Source organism: Balearica regulorum, chromosome 13 (assembly GCF_011004875.1).
Source record: "Balearica regulorum gibbericeps isolate bBalReg1 chromosome 13, bBalReg1.pri, whole genome shotgun sequence".
Classification (NCBI taxonomy): Eukaryota; Metazoa; Chordata; class Aves; order Gruiformes; family Gruidae; genus Balearica; species Balearica regulorum.
The window spans coordinates 16,870,647-16,887,424 of record NC_046196.1 but is presented as its reverse complement, the minus strand read 5'-3'; the positions used below and the strand labels follow the sequence as shown (position 1 = coordinate 16,887,424).

Sequence of the window (16,778 nt, the reverse complement as noted above, 5' to 3'; positions counted from 1 at the left end):
TTATACCATCTCTGTAAGAGACTTGATCACTTCGGCATTTAGCCGCTAGTTCGCAGCTCTGTTGCCATTCAAAAGCTGGGAGCGTTGTTAGAGATTGACAGTAATTTCAGAGGCTGTAAATCATGACAAGAGGAGAAGTAGTTAATCCACTTTGAAGAGTTTCAACCTGAACACCTATGTAGAAGGTATGTAGTGTTACCAAATCAAGCTTTCAGAAACTAGGAAGGAGCAGTTACTCTTTACTGTGCTGCCTCAGCTTAGTTGCTTGGGAGAAAAAAAGTCTTAAGTCATGAAATGAATCTGTAAAGAGAGAGTCATCTTAAGGTTACAAGGGCAGCTTGGTGTTGCACAACTATTTAGTATTAAAAAGTGAACACTTGGCATTTTGAAAATACATTTTAGTGTAGTTTTGAAACAGAAGTTGCTTTTTAATTGTATCTCAAAGATGCATCTACACCCTCATTTCTTCCTCTGTTGTAGTCATGAGCAAGATTCAAATCTTCTCTCCATAGCAAAGGTCTCTCCTTTGGGAATCAACAATAAGTAGATGGAAGTAATAGGCAATTTATTTAGATGAAGTTAAAACCAGAGGTAGCCTTTACGGCAGTCAGTGTAACAGTTTGTAATCACTGAAAAAGAAAATTTCTGATCCTCCTTTCTCTGAAGTTACTGACAGGAAAAAATCGTGTAACTGGTGATTGTGTACTTAGTGCTGCACTACATTGTGTAATTATTACCTGTAAAGGTTTGCTTTGTTCAGCTTTTTAAGTCACAGATTGGTACAATGACATTCTGTTTTTAAGACTGAGGTATGTTTCAGTGATACTGTGATGCACTCACTGTCAGAAATTTAGAAAAATGATTTGGAAATAGAATGATCCTTCATAATTTATCAAGCAAAGCATAGTCAGTCTCTTGAGGGAATACCACAGAAAGAAGATGCCCCACTCTTTAAAAAAAAAAAAAAAACCAAAACCAAAAACCAGTCACTTTCCAGGCATCCTACATACATACTATCTCTAGCTTCTTAAAGATTTCTTTACTCCAGTCTTTTAGCAAAGATTTGGGCTATTTGATCTCAAAAGACCTTGGTTTCTTTTCTTAGACCTTTCTGCACGTAAAGAATCCTGAAACAAAAATATTCTCCTGTGAATGCATTGCAAATAGTTTCCTCTTTCATTTTGAGCTTTACATCAAGTAGAGTAATCTCAGACTCTAGTTTGTTAGCACTTTTTAATTATTCTCCCCAGCATTTTCTAATCTAACCTGAGAGCCCTTTGGAGAAGAGAGGGGTATCAGATGTATTGTTTTAATTTTTATTTGGTATTTGTTTTGATTGAACTTAAATCTTTGCTATATTTATTTATTTTTGATTGCGGTATGACTAAGAATGCACTGGTGGTATTTTCAGCTTGATACATTTTTAATTTACAGCTAAGACAGGTAGAATTTAGTTTAGCCTTCTGTTTGTGAGTTGTTAATCTGAGTAAATAAAATTCCAAATAGTAAATCACAGTTAGTTGAAGATTACAGATTGTGTGCAAATGGAATAAATTTATCAAAGTGTTTTAAAAATTTAAATAATCAGACAATTTGTAAAAGCAACAAAAAATTTACAGTGGGGGGGGGGGTGAAGGTTGCGTGTACTAAATTATTTCCTGCAAGCTGTTTACTTATGTTTTTTCATGATATAATCTAGTGTTTCAGACCAGATGCCATTCTTCAGAAGATGAGTTAGATATGAGAAAGATTATTTGGATTTAAGTTGTACAGTGGGGTGGCAATTACAATTGACTAGATGATTAAAAAGAAAAAAAAGAAATCTTTGAATCTAAACAAACAAGATAATGCAACTCTTTAACTGAAAGGGTGTTGAACTGTTCCCACAGTGTTGCCTGAGTCTGGAGAATAATTTGCCTCACAGAGTCAGTAATTTCACATGGATCTTCTTTTCTCTGTCTTGCAACATTTTCCTTGTTTAGAAGTGTAGGAATCTTAATAAAAGAGTAGAAACACCACAGTAATATAATGCAAAATGGGACTTGAGAAAAGAATCTGGGCAATTTTATATTCAATAAAGAAATATAAATCCAAAGCAAGATTCTGAGAAGGGGGAGGAGGGGGGAGTAGGAAAAGGGGAAAAAAAAAAAAACCAAACCAGCCTTCACCACAGATGCTCAAGTGTTCATTACCCAAATCTTTGCAGGAAGCGATTGAATAGAATTACCTACAAAGAGAATGTGGCATTTTAACATTATACAATCATGTTCCTCATGGCAGGTGACATCTATCTCCTTGACGGAGACTGTATCTCAAAAATACATTCACCGAGCTGTCTATAAATTCAAATAAACCCTGCAATTTAATTTTCAACATATCCATATGTTTGAGAATCAAGCTTTCAGCAGTTGAGTACAGTTTGTGTTGATACTACTGTACCCAATGAATAAGAAGGAAACAATGCAGTGCCACTGCAGCTATAGCCAGGTTTGGCAGGGGGCTGCAGGAGAGAAAGGATTCGTCCCAGTGTTCTGGGTCTAATTCAAGACCCAGTGAATAGAATTTCCCAGAAGTTCATCCTTTCTTGTTTGGTCAAACGCAACATTTTTCATGGTTTAGAGGAACTATGCCATTACTTAGTTAGAAACACAAAGAACCAAATGTGTCATTGTGTACCATGGAAATGCAGCCAAGAATCTTTTAAGATAAAATAAAACCTTTAATTCTTTAAGAAAAATAATACAGTAGAATGCGCATTCATTTAACTTCTTAAGTATATATTTTCAGAATATCTGATCAGTAGTATTATGTGCAAGAGAGAGAACACCTGAGACAGCTGCTGTAACAAAAGGAAAAATGCAGTAGTTATTTTATGGTTTTCAAAAAGGCATTTCCAAAATAAGTCTCATTCCTTTGTGCATGCCTGTTGTATTTTTTGCTAATGAAAAATGATATCTTCTTACAAGCTATATGAGTGCTGAAGGAGCAGCTTGAAATAATGAACAAACAAGTAAAGATGTTAACTGAGGATTCATTTGCTCTTCTGGAATGTGACAGATACTGTTGGCTGAGAAACGTAGCCTTATGATGGTAGGTCTATTCACACAGTCAGTAGGATCCATGAGAGTGTGTTGGGATCAGCCATAAAATCCCTAGTAGCTTAAAGCATTCGAAGATGCTTCTGATATTACTCACCAGCAGAACTACAGAGTGTTAATTGGGGTGTCAAGTGCTCAGTGGTTTCATTCCAAGTTTTTGGTGCAACCTGTGGCTCTATAGTGGTAATGTGAAATTTTGCTTTGGAGCATACCAGAACAAAAGCTGTTAACTCTTGACTATCTCTAAGGTCTGGATTGGACCTGACACTACAAACCAGAAAGGGGAAGGCAAAACCACCCTACATGTCTTGCTCTACCAAAATCTCAGTGCTGGGAGGACATGTGAGTTCAAATCAGTTCACACACTTGTGTGTTCCCCAAGACAGATAACCATAGACAGAATTTTGACTACCTTGTGTGAATAAAAAAGGAGCAAGGAACATCCTCCAGTCGGTGAGGTGGACTGTCCTCACTAGGTCTCAAATTTTATTGAGATAGTCTGGAAATGTCAGATTCTGTTAAACTCTGCTGTTAGGAAGCTAATCTGTGACATACTATTGCAAAAGTATTTTTTGTGGCGTATTTAACTTTTATAGCGCTAGTATTGTCTCATGTTTTTCCACTAGTATTTAAGGTTTCTGTCTTTATTTGCATATTTCAGCCTTTCAAAGGCCAAAGTTGGGAGTGTGTCAGACTTCTAGTACAACATAGAGTGAATTTGGGTACTAAAATGAGTAAAAGTCAATACTCGGGTTCTCCAGGGTCAGCTCTTTTCATCAGGGAGAACATGACAATCTCCCATCAGACCATTAGTGGTTTTTTATGGGATAGGGAAGAAGATACTTATTTTCATTGTTGTGGATCATATTATACTATTTCTGTTCTTCAGTAACAAACTTTCTGAGCTGTCCAAAAGTGCCAAAAGTTTGTTACTGATGACTGTTAAGACTATAATGGTCAGTATGTTCGATAATTTTTTTCTGCCAGATATATTTTTAATCATGCTTTTTTTTTTTAATAGAGGAGAATTTGCTGTTGAATATTTTGTTACATATAACATTAAGAAGTTAGACATATATAGCTAGCTAATAAATTATGAAAATACATATTTAGATGACCTGATGTTAAGATACATGTTTTCATGTCATCTTCATACTCTTATTGTGAGGCCTTCAGATTTGAACCCTAGCCACTGATATTTTTTGAGATAATAGAACTATGTTGACTTATCCTGCCAAACATATGGTACTTGAATTTGTGGAAGTTTCTGTGTAATGTTTCAGTAAACTTTTCATTGATGTTAGATAGAAGGATTTTGTTGTGGAACTACATGGGATACTTTATCTTATTCTCATCTAACACAGAGCTTTCTTAGATTTATTTTTTTTTTAGAGGTGCTAAATTGTTTTAGAAGACATTAATTAATTGTAGTCCTTGAAAACAGTCCTGAAATGTGTAGTTACATTCTAACCAGCTGCAATTTTCTAATCTTTCAATTTTCATCAGTCAGGGTCATCCGTATGTATAGGAATTTTCTTCAGTCTTCTGTTACAGTTGTTTGTTCTTTTTTCAAAAATATTTTAACTAAAAAACAAGAGACCAAATGTTTAAAAAAAATGCAGTTGTGTAGCTTTGAAAATTTATTGCACAGCTGGGGGCATTTAAAGAACTTAATTAACAAGCTCCAGCCTTAACATTCTCTCTCTTTAAGGGGGAAAAAAAAAAAATCAGTTAAGGTTTGTCCAATTAAATTTTAGGAGAGTTTGTTGATAAAAAAAAAAAAAAAAAAAAAAAAGCTGTGATTGTGAGCTTACAGTTTAAAAAGAGAAGCTCCAGAATAATGAAAACTTGCAAGCTGATTAATTCAGTGGAAAGCTGTTCTGTGCATAGTTTCCACAAACTCATAAGCACTTGGGCATTTTTAGCCCAAATTTAATTATAGCCTTTGATAATCAGGCTTCGCTCAAAAGAAATCCCCTTCTTCCCATAATACTTGATGATGTAATGCTCTATTATAACTCAGAACTCTTCCCCCAGCACCAAAACCAAGCCGTCTTCATGTCAATGGGAAAAAAAAGGTGACCTCTCCTCTCAGAGTTTTACATTTCATGTTCTGCAAACTGATATATATCATCCTAGGTTGTGTTGGTTTGTGGGGTTTTTTTCTTGTGTTGTGGGTTTTGTTTTGGGGTTTTTTTAATTTGCTACTGGCTGAAAACAGCTAATAAAAGCTCAGTTCAAAGCTGTCCATTTCTTAGTGGGGGGGAAAAGATGTTATTCTGACATCATTGCTCTGAATGAGCAGCCTGCAGTTCATACAGTATACGCTCCCCTGGAATGACAAATTTTCTGCCTTTTTCTTGGGGGGAATGTTCAGGCAAAAGGAAAAAATGCATAAGAGAAGCAAAGAAAATTCATTTGTATAAGCTGGCCCCCCTACTGTGGAATTTTCAATTATATATATCTAATTATGGCTGTCAGTTGATGAATTGAGAAAAGACATTTTTTGTCCCCCCTCCTTTTTTTGTCTCTTCGTCATCTCTTCTGTTAGAATGATTATAGCACACTTACACAACTAATTGCCTTACTGCTTATTAGTGATACAATTATGCAGGCCAGACTCCTTGTGTGAACAACCATCTGCAGAGAAAAAAAAGTGACACTATTCAAAACTATCCATAATTTAACCAATGTTATTCCAATGCACTGAGCTCAGACAATTGTTGGGCCTTCATATTTCATACCCACCCTGGAAAAAGAGGTTTGTGGGGTTTTTTCTTTTTTCCCCTCTCTTTCTCTCTTTTTCTCTGTGCACTGATTCACCTCTTTAGACCCACTGTGAATTGGAAAGAAAGGAAGAGGAAAAAAAGTGCTTCATATGTCAACAAAAAGGAGGGAAGTGAAGCATGGCTAATGCCCATTCCTCCTGTGGGCAATTTTTCTTTAAATTTTATACTAATAGGCATTTTTTTCTGCTTTAGAAACAGTTGAGAAACTGCAGATGTCCTGACCACAGAAATCTGTGTATGTACATTTGTTGGCTTTTAAATGATTTTAAAGCAACTGATGTACAACACAGAGCAGAGTAGAAAGTTTGCAGTGCATATAATTGGTTCTTAGGAGAATGTGAAATGAATGTCTTTATATCGCAGCTCCCAGAGTGGTGGGTGTTAGAAACCAAACAGGTGAAAATGCAGGAGTCAAAACAAAGCTTTGTGTGTTGCTGATTAAGCTAATATGGAATATTTAAATGTCTAAAAGATACTACTTTTAAGCAGTAGCTTAGAGATAATGTCAAAATGGCTGCTGGGGAATGGGAGCGGAGAATGGGGGGGGGGGCGGTTTGTCATTTACCTTAGTTTCTCTGTACGGTTGTATTTGTCAAGTCTCTGAAACGTCACTCTGCTGTTACTGAATTTTTAGAAAAAGTAGGAAGTTGTGGAAACCAGAATTTCTTTTTTTTTTAAGTCAGAATGTGAATACAGAAACATATATAGGAAGAAAGAGCAAAACCTTGGTGTCAGTTCCTCTCGACATATGCTGCAGAAGACTAATAAATCTTTTAGCTTACTAGAATGTAGTCAGATTGTAAAATAAGGAAGAATGGAGACATTTACAATCAGTCTTGGAGATACAGTTACATTTGTCTTGGAGATACAGTTAAAAATGCACAGTTCTTCTATTTCCAGACTTTTAAAAATATTGGTGTCTATGTCAAGCAGAAGCCATCAGGTGGCTTGAAAGAGGGAATTTCCCATTCCCTCATCATTCTTCCCACTCTTTCTAGTGCTTGTTTGACTGTCATTCTTACAGCAAATATAGACCAAAGTGTACATGTTTATGCGTTTGCTTGTACTTCTAGAACTTTTTGGCTCTATAGGTGAGTGTTCTCATATAAGCTTTGGTCTGAATTTGGACCTCTGGATCTTGGAGACTTAGGGTTTAGAAATTTAGTTCTTCATCCTGATTCATTCAGAATAAGTGTGGTGTCATTTATCTGTAACAATTTTAATGTAGTGCCCTGTTATTGTGAGCATGCCTATTAGAACAAGAATGAGCTCTATTTGTCTTCAAATAGGATTCCTGCAGTTTTGTTCATGGAGTCTCTGAGGCGGCTCCTTTAATCTCACTGATTTAAATGCACATTTAAAACTGAGAACTCCAAATTCCTTAAAAATGTCATACTTCTAATGTCCAATTTATGTGAGCGGGGAGTTACAAATCCAGCTTCTAATGATTCTAGTCCTGAACTTCTCAACTTTGAGTCCTGTCAGCACAGGGCTCAGGAAGGAAGAGAAGCATCACCTTGCAAATTTGTGTTTTACTTATGCCTCAGTTTCATGGAACGGACCATTTCCACTTTCAGATTTTATTTTTTTTTCCAGGACATGCATCTTAGTGGTGTAGTGAAGGACTGTGCGTCTGCAGTTTTTCTGGTGGTAGTGTTATCTGCTGTGTGATTTCTTTCATCTTCAGTATATCAGGAGAAGAGTTCCTAATAATGCCAGTCAGAATCTTGCATTGGCAAAGCTTGCAGGCTGGAAGTTAATGTGTTCTTGAGGGTCTTCAAGTTTTTACCTCACCAATACTATCTCTGCCACAAAAGCTGAGTAACTCCATTTTGGTCTTTCTGTTCTGGAAAGGAAACCCTATTTTTCTGCGTTCTGAAATTACAGCCTAAATCAGAGGAATAATAGTGGTTAAATGTTCAGTACCTTACAGAATACTTGCATACCAAAGCACCTCGTGTTTCTGACTGTAAAATGTACTATTAATACTTCAGGCAACCTGATCTTCTAAGAAGCTTTACAGATTTGCTTCTTCAGTTAAGTATGGTTGACAAAATATCTTTGAGCTGTCTCAGCTCTGTAATAACTGGTGCACTGCTCCCTGCAGTTAAGAGTTGTGATACCTTATGTTCCTCTCAACGAACATATTTTTGGTACTCTGTAGAGAGAAAAGCTGACAATCTAATTGTGTAGATTAGAGGAAAAAAAAAGCTTCTGATCAACGGAACGTCTGGAAATCATCTGGACATCGCATACCTGAACACTGGAGATCCCAAAAGGCAGATTAAGACTTTCTGATGTTATAGCCTATTGCATAGTTCCTGGAACCTTCCCCATGATGTTATAGTGGTTGTGGCAATAAAAACTGCAGTGAACAACAAGGAGGACAAAAACGCTGGTAGTAGTATTTAACAAGCGTATCACCATGCATGCATGTGAGGCAGCTGTAGTATGCAGAAGACAGCTTTAATGCTGGCATATCCCACACTTTGTGTGCCTTACTTAGCACGCTTCCGAATTTTTTTGGATAATTTCTTGTGTGCATGTCTAGACTGTCTTGAAGCAATCAGCACAGTATAACATGTAGCTTCATATAAGCTTATTTATCCATCAAAAGCATACTCTGCAAGTAGATTATTTTCTCTTTACTGGTTTTGTCTCTCTCCTTTACCTACTTCTAAAAAACATACAAAGTGTATGTGTTAAAAAGTACTGCTGCAGCATTTCCTTGCGCTGTGTGAACACTCAGAAAACGGTTCCACAAAGGGGCTGGAGGTGTGACAATGGCTGAAGGACAGTTATTTAAATACTATTCTTTACCACCAGACGCTAACTTTTAAACTTATTCAGTATCTGTGCTACTAAAATATTTATTGAATTTAATTACTTGGAGACTGTCAGGAAGAATTAGCTATAGGAACCTTCTCATTCACAAAGAACTTTAATAAAAAGCAAACAAAAAAAAAAAAAAAAAGAGGGAGAGGGAGAAAACAAGCATGGAATAGTATGTACACCTGGTATAATTTCAAATAGCTCAAGGTTTTCCAGAGGAATTCTATGTGTATTTTAGAAACAATCTGGAGAAGTGGGTAGGGCACACGCTCATGACATGTGGAAATCTTGGGAGGGTTGTTTTGTTTCTGATTTAGGATGTGAACTTCTGAAGTTTTTTAAAATTTTGGTGAATACTTCTGATCACCAAGCTGTTGAGTAGGCCAGATGTCATACTTTCTGTCAGTTTTTTCATGGTAAATGACAGAAGATATAAGTTTTGTTTCTCATTGAAAAGCAGCATAATTCAAGGTCTTAATTTTTCATGAAACAGATGCCTTTTTCCCTACTGAGCCCTGCTGCTAAGGGGGTGTGCTTATTTTATGAGTTCCATTATCATCCAAATGCCTCTTCTTGGGTCTCCAATAATTTCTGTGATGCACCCTAATGGTTTTGTGTTTTGAAGAAATCCAGTGGATATGCATGGAATTCATAAACACACTTAGCTGTTCCTGCAAATCATGATTTTAACGTCTTTTAGAGGTTGTCAGGGTATTTCCTTTGCAATCTGCTTCAATGTACAGAGACTTTCATCAAAAACATTGGATTACAAGGGATCTCCATTCTCTTTACCTTCAGCTAGTCAGTTGGGAACATATAGGAATAATCATAAACTGATATTTTACTTGCCATTTTCTTCTCCTCTGTAGATAATAAATTATCTATAAACCATGTTTCTCAGTCCTAGTTTCTGGAATTACACTGGAAGCCAGCCTTGCAAATGTATACACATTTGCTCTCTGCTACTTTGAACTTTTCCCTGTGGATTTTGTGCTTCTCCTGCAGACGTCCATACACGCTGGGTAGTAACTCAGTTGCATCATTGGGAAACATGTTTAGCTCTGCAGAGTTTTCTTCCCCATACTGCTTCTCTGTGCTATTCACGGGGATGGATAGTCAGACTGGGAACAGGAAAGTCTGTTTTGCCACTTTACTATGAAAAGCTACTGTCAGGGTCTGTGATCTGGTCTACGTAATATAGTAGAATAATTGAGAAGTAGAACAAAAATATACCTGACTCTGTGTGAAGGGAGGAAAAAGAATGGGTTGTGAGGTAAAATAAACTGCTGAACCAAACAAAAACTCCATTTCTTTTTACTCAAAATCACTAATATTTCATAAAATGTGAGAAGCTCAAGTTTTATCTAGTGAGAGGAGAACTTTCAGGTGTTTACTTAGCTTTATGGAAATTATTCTAACAGACTGCCGAATATGTACTTGTGTTCTGAGGTAACATTTTGTATTTCTCCGAATTAGATCTTGACAGCATTTTTATGGAATTTTTTTCTTGATTTTTTTTTAATCTCTTGACTTTGAAGAGAATAAAACAAATACATGAAGCAAACTGATTAAAAAATAATTTTTTTTTCACCAAAGATGAGAACTTTTCTGCACAATTCTCATTCAAGAAATGTTCAAGAATGTTTCCCATAAATAATGTCAAATTGGCTTGAGGTAGGTATGAGGCAAATAGTCACTGACAAAAGACTGGATGTTAGAATATGGTCAAGAAAATTCCAGGCATGACTCTGCTAGCAGAAGAATTGAATCTTTCACTTCAGCAATCTTTTTATTGTGAATTTTTTTTAAAAAGTGAAGAGGAAAACTGGAAAATACTTACTATTGCCAAGTGTCTATCCCCCAGAGTTTGAATAATAGTCTGAACCTTAGAGCAGAGGCACAGGAAGTTGATTGCTTTAACTTTGTCTAAGAAAGCAAACTTATTGTTGCCTGCAACTTTTTAATATATTTCAATATCTGTCAACTCTTCGAATATAAATTTAAAGCAACTCTTACAAAAGGTCTATTATGATATTATTTACAAATATTCTTCTTGTTAAAGCAACTCAATCTAGGACTAGAAGAAATAAAATTGTACAAACTTATGTGTACTACCCAGTGTCAGAGGATTTAAATGAGGATGTATTTGGCCTGTAATTTTTTGTACTGCTGCAGTAATTCTGCAAAAGCCTCTGGAGCATGACATTCAAAACTAAATGGCATTAAGAGCATTATTTTTACCATAAAAGTTGTAGCAATTTACATAACCTTTGAAACAAATGGTATAAAAGTATGAGAATAAACATATTCCAGGACTATTTTGAGTGATATATTACTTATATGAAAGAAGACATTTCTGATGTTTAATTTTTTAAGACACAAAAGTGTAGCCAGATCCACTGGTTGGATATTCATTTAAACTGAAGTTAAATGAAGATTAGCTGTAAAATATATTAATTTTTTTATCAGCAAGATTAACTGCTGTAGCAGATTTAGCTGTTGACGTGGCAGGTTTCTGCTTCTTCAAAGTAGATGGTCATGATAGTTCATTTCTGACTTATAAATGTATTAATGCACTTTTTGTAGGAAAGATCTCCAAAAGTAGCAGCATGACAAGATTAAATATTGGGAGGGGGAGTTATAAGTGTATGTATATACACATAGTCTGTATATGCATTTACGTGTATATGCATAACCATCTATGCACTATTCCCTGCACGCTGCCTTTAGCTTTTCTCTTGCATCCTATTTTTTGAGCTGGCAGTCTGTAAACCAAACCAACCTCAAGTGAATTCATATGACCCTGTGTTAAATCTTTAAAGCATTTAATAAAAGAAAACCCCACACCCTCCTCCCAGAATCTCTGATATTAGAATATGTACAATGCGATACCATAGTTACTTTTGATAAGTCAGACATTGCATTTCTTTTTCCCCTGATGTTTTTTATTTTCACGTTGACCAGATCTAATCTGGGGACTGACATGATTATACCAACACAGGGAACTTAAAGAAGTCATGTGCTGTCACCAGTATTAAAGGGGGGAGTTGGTGGGGGGAAATCATGGCAAGTGAAATAACTTGCTTTGGTTGAGAAATCACTTAGCCTGTCATTATTTTACACAACCAAATACAGTGCTGGCCATAATCTGCTGCCTTTCAAGTAGGAAAAAAATACATTACTTATGCAGTGAATGTTTTTAATGTAACAAAGAGAAGGAATAAAAATGCCTTACAACAGTTTTATTAAAAACAAATTCCCACAGTAAATACATATACACTCTGGTACCATGGTGAAACAGCCAAAGACATCACTGTTAAGTGCTATGGGAAGTACTTATAAATTACTTGAAATAAAAAACATTGTTGCCTGGACATCAGGGTTGAAATGCTGCAGTTTGTAATAAATTAACACAGAACTTCACTTCCCCTCCTCTAACAAAGCAGCCATTTGTCTGAATAACCCACATTCAGCTGTGAGTTATATTTTCACAACTGCAACTGCATTCATTTGCAAATCATTCTCCAGTTTTAATGCTCAAGTTTTAAATACCTTAAGAACTAATAAATAAAGCAAAGTAGAGCAAACAGTTGGCTTGTAGCCTAAAAACTGGCCTAATTTCTGGGGGGTTTTCTTTCTTCTTTTTCCTCTTTCACAGTAATTTTGTACATGTCTGACATTTCTTTAAGCTGTGTTTTGTTTTTAGTCTGAATGTTTTTTCACAATATTTAAATTTAGTGAGAACATTTCATATTAGCAGCAAAAATAAAGACTACAGTTATTCAGGTTTGAATATTAAAATGCTTGTGAGGATTTCATTCCTTGACTAGTTTAGAATAATCTTTGAGTTATCTTGACATTTTTCTGTTGTGAATCACTTTTATCTCTTGCAAACAGGATTTTATTTTTATTGATCCTGGGTTTTACGCAGAAGTTTTACTCTTGAGAATGAGTCTCTCATTTTCTAGATTAATTTTAAATATAAATCAGAGAGCTGTTCTCTGTAAGGGAATCTACTTCCCTGACCTATTGGGTAAAAATGAAATGCAATACTTTATGGATATTTAAATAAACTCTTCAAAGTAGTATGATAGAAACATTTATTTACAAAAGTTGAGTTTTGAGGTTATTTTCCTGGCATAATTGAAGGCTGGTTTCTATAGATAGTATCTTGGGCTTTGTTCCTCTTAGTCATTTTGTTTTGAATAAATTCCTGTGGGCATGCCTGAAAGGGTTGGTAGTCATTTTCAGGAAGTGAAATTTAGGGAACAAAGTTCCTTGCAGAGACTACTTTGGTTTAGAATTGATCAAGTTTTCATAAAAGAGGATTTCAAAAACTTCTAAAATCTCTTTTATCCTTTTGTGAGGGTAGCCCATCTACATGGTGAAGTGTTTCTTGGTGTAAACAGTATCCCATGAATAGAGGTATACAATTTTAATGCAAAACCTTAATTTACAAAAATATCTTCCATTCATATTCGTTAGCATCGTACTCACTCGTGTGGAACTAAGAGCATCAAGGTCAATTATTTGAAACTACTTCTTTTAACTGTAACTGCTTGTTTGTAAAAGGTTACAGCAGTTTTTGAAGAAAAAGCATTCTGGTCCCAGTTCCTTTCTGCACATTCTGTCCCCACTTCTCATCCCCCACCCCCCCACCCCCAATTAAATGCATGTACATCAGCTGTATGCATACCAAACACCTATGTGCTTAAAACTTTGAAATAATCTCATCTCTCTGCAGATTTCAGCAGATAGGCTGTGGGGTCTTATTTCACATAACATCTATGCTAATCTGAGAGTGAAGGAGGCAGTTCTACATACCTCTTCCCTCCCACCCGCCATTTAGTTTAGAGATAAACGTGTCTTCTTGCTGATCCAATTTAAAGCTAGTTTATTTTTCCCCATCTGCAACAGAAAATTATCTGTATTCTGCTAGATCTCTCCTTTTGAACCAAATGGAGAAGGAAAAAAATAGAAAATGCCTAGCTGACAAGATGGGAAGGGAAGATACTGCCACTTTTGAGATTAGATTGCTTAGCTTGCTTTAGCTGTGACATGAAACTGCTCCTGGTGAGCTACGTTGTGGAACTAAACATGGGTTGAAAAAAGTAGAATTCATCTTTGAAACTGAGTTTATAGGTAAAATGCTATAACTCCTCAGGCATTTCTGTAGTCTATTGAAGAAACTGGCTGCAGCTCTTCAATTAATGGATTATTTATTTATGTATGTATTTATTTTAGGGAAATGGGTTCTGTTTAACCATCCGTCCTATGGCCTTGCCTCTGATAAGTTCCAGTTATATTCAAGGCTATCTTAAGCAGGCAGCATTTTCTTAATAAAGAATATGAAGGGTGTACAAGTATCCTACTACATCCATATAGTGGAGATCTCTGTAAAGCGGTACAGGCTGCCAGGTGTACTGGGTATCATTTTAACCTGGGCAGCAGTCATGTATAATACAATTATTATGTGTATACTACAGAGTCGCCTTGCTAACCTAATAAAACCAAGTCATTCCTTCAAAATTATTGAAAAGAAGGAAAGCAAGACTTGCTTATGAAATTTGTAAGGAGCTTTTCAATTGCATATTATCCATATTATCAGTTACTGAAAGGATTAAAACTGTTCATGTGCTCCTTTCATAAATTCTTAGCAATAAATAACGTAGAGTTATCAAATTGCAGGTACATTTTCATTACGCACAGGAATGTTCATAACAAAAAATTGAGTTCCTTTTTATTTCAGAGAGATTTGTATGAGGATAAAAAAGATTGGGGTTAAGATTAAGAGGTAATGACGTGACAGGCTTTAGCTAAGACAAAATCACTTCTCTAGTTAGCCCAGTAATTTCAGCAATACATCTTCTGTAATTTTTTTAATCACTTAGTGATTACTTGTGTGGTGCTATTTGATTCATTGGCCATCAGTACCTGATTAAGATTCTATGCTTAGGCCATCGTTACTTTTCAACAGGCCACCCATATGGTGTTAGTGTTGAGCCAGTGCAAATCCCTCAGCTTAGCACTGTGTATTCTGTTAAAGAAGACTATGTGAAATGCTGACGTTAGCATATGTTCTCCTCTTATTCTGTTGACCTTTATCCATGGCATTACACTAACACTGGATCTTTGGAGTTGGTCCAGTAAGAAATTGGGTTGAAATTATAAAATTAGCCATCTGTCTATTAAAAACTTTACTGAGCCAGCAAGTTGGAACAAATGAGCACAATGATGCAATGAAATGTAACTATCAGTAATTAGGTGGACTTTGGTTTTGATTTTTGTATGTTTTCTTTTCTTTCAATTATGAATGGGCTTTTTTTCCTTGTCTTCCATTGTGATTTCTTATGAGAAAACATGCATGGTTGATGAGAACCTATGACTTGACATTTATTACATATTATTTTTCTTCCTGTATGTTGTTCCCATTTGATATTCTGAAAAAAACCTCTTATCATTAATAATAAGCCTTTTTTTCTTTTTTTTTTTTTTTTTAAATTAAATTAAATACACAAACTTGATATTGCTGGCATCCCTCTTAAGGATGGGAGGGTTTTTTCCTTTCAGTTTGGTTTTCTTTTCAGTCTAGTTTCTGCAATTTTAATTCTGGAAGTACTGCAGAAATATATAATAACTTAAAACATGGTTGCAGTAGTGATAATTAGTCGTTCATGAGCTACAATTTCAAAAAGCTCGAACACTCTCCCTCTTCAATTACAAGGTCTCTAGTAAAAATAGGAACTACAGTAGCTTGGGCTGTAAAGAGCCTAGTGGAGCATTTTTGAAAAATAATTCATTAACTAATTAATAAAATAGTGTTTGTTTATTTACAGTAGATAAAATGTTTCTATCGGGAAACAGCCTGCTAAGACTGCAGCTAGCTTGCTGTGCTGACAGCAGAACATCTGCAGTTTAATTTAATACATTTACTAAATGAAGTGGGTAAATAAAGGGATGTTAAACAGCTACTTCCCAGCCTCTGATACTTCTAGTTCTCTCCAGAGGTCAGAAGCACCGATGCATGATTCTCCTTCTTTCCGTTTGCCTTGTTTGCAGGAGGTTCCCGTGTACCAACGTTGTTTCAAAGGGTGCCATGTTGCAACTGTGATTGATGAAATTACATTGGCCCATCATACCTCACTTTATCTGCTCATCTATCTCTTTAAATGCTCTGTATGTTACTGTCAAGGACTATTTTACTCAGAGTATTTATGAGTACTTTCAGAATGCATTTTTTTGAGTGTGGTGTATGGTCACCAGTCACAGCAAATGGAATAACCGAAGAATGAGGATTATATGTGTCTTGCACAAATTCTGGACTAGTGAAATATGGTTTTAGTAGGTCAGCAATTCAGTCCCAGCCAAAAATATGATTACTTTTTCTTTCATAAAACATCCTACTGGTTTTGGGTTAATAACATACCTAGAGGTGGGTATTTTACCAAATATGGTACTTTAACCAAAGGTGACTTTAAAATGCTCATCTGACTCATCATTTATAACCCAAATGCAGTTTGCCAGGTGAATCTCAGAAGAAGCTGTAACCATAATGGAGGTGTTGAACTATACTAAGAAGTGCTTAAGCCACCACTTTTTGCCAGAAGGCAGCTCTTGAATTTACAGCTTGAATCACAGATAGATTTATACAACATTATCCATGAGCACTAGGAAAAGCAGAGAATATAACACATTTTTTCTCCTTTACAGTCATGTACCTTAAACAGAAGTCCATTCGGATTATTAAATATTCAAGTATTTTTCATGGAAGGATTAAAATGTTCATTTATCTAAGGCTAGCCTCTTTCTGTTATACCTTATAATGAGTCTTGGTAATTCATGCCAAAGATGATTACTTTTTGATGCAGTCCTGGGCTGCATCAAGAGAGGTGTGACCAGCAGGTCGAGGGAGGTGATCCTGCCCCTCTACTCCGCTCTTGTGAGACCCCACCTGGAGTACTGCGTCCAGCTCTGGGGGCCCCAGTACAGGAGAGACATGGAGCTGTTGGAGTTGAGTCCAGAGGAGGGCCACAAAGCTGATCGGAGGGCTGGAGCACCT

At 35.9% G+C, this 16,778-nt stretch overlaps 1 long non-coding RNA gene across 1 annotated transcript in view; it reads left to right on the top strand.

Annotated features, from left to right (window-relative positions):
* The first annotated feature begins 3,365 nt into the window (after positions 1-3,365).
* The window catches only part of LOC142603643 (uncharacterized), a 67,324-nt gene continuing 53,911 nt past the window's right edge, over positions 3,366-16,778 (top strand). Inside the window, exon 1 of the long non-coding RNA XR_012837542.1 lies at positions 3,366-3,440. This is a non-coding gene — a long non-coding RNA (uncharacterized LOC142603643). The remainder of the gene's footprint in view (positions 3,441-16,778) is intronic.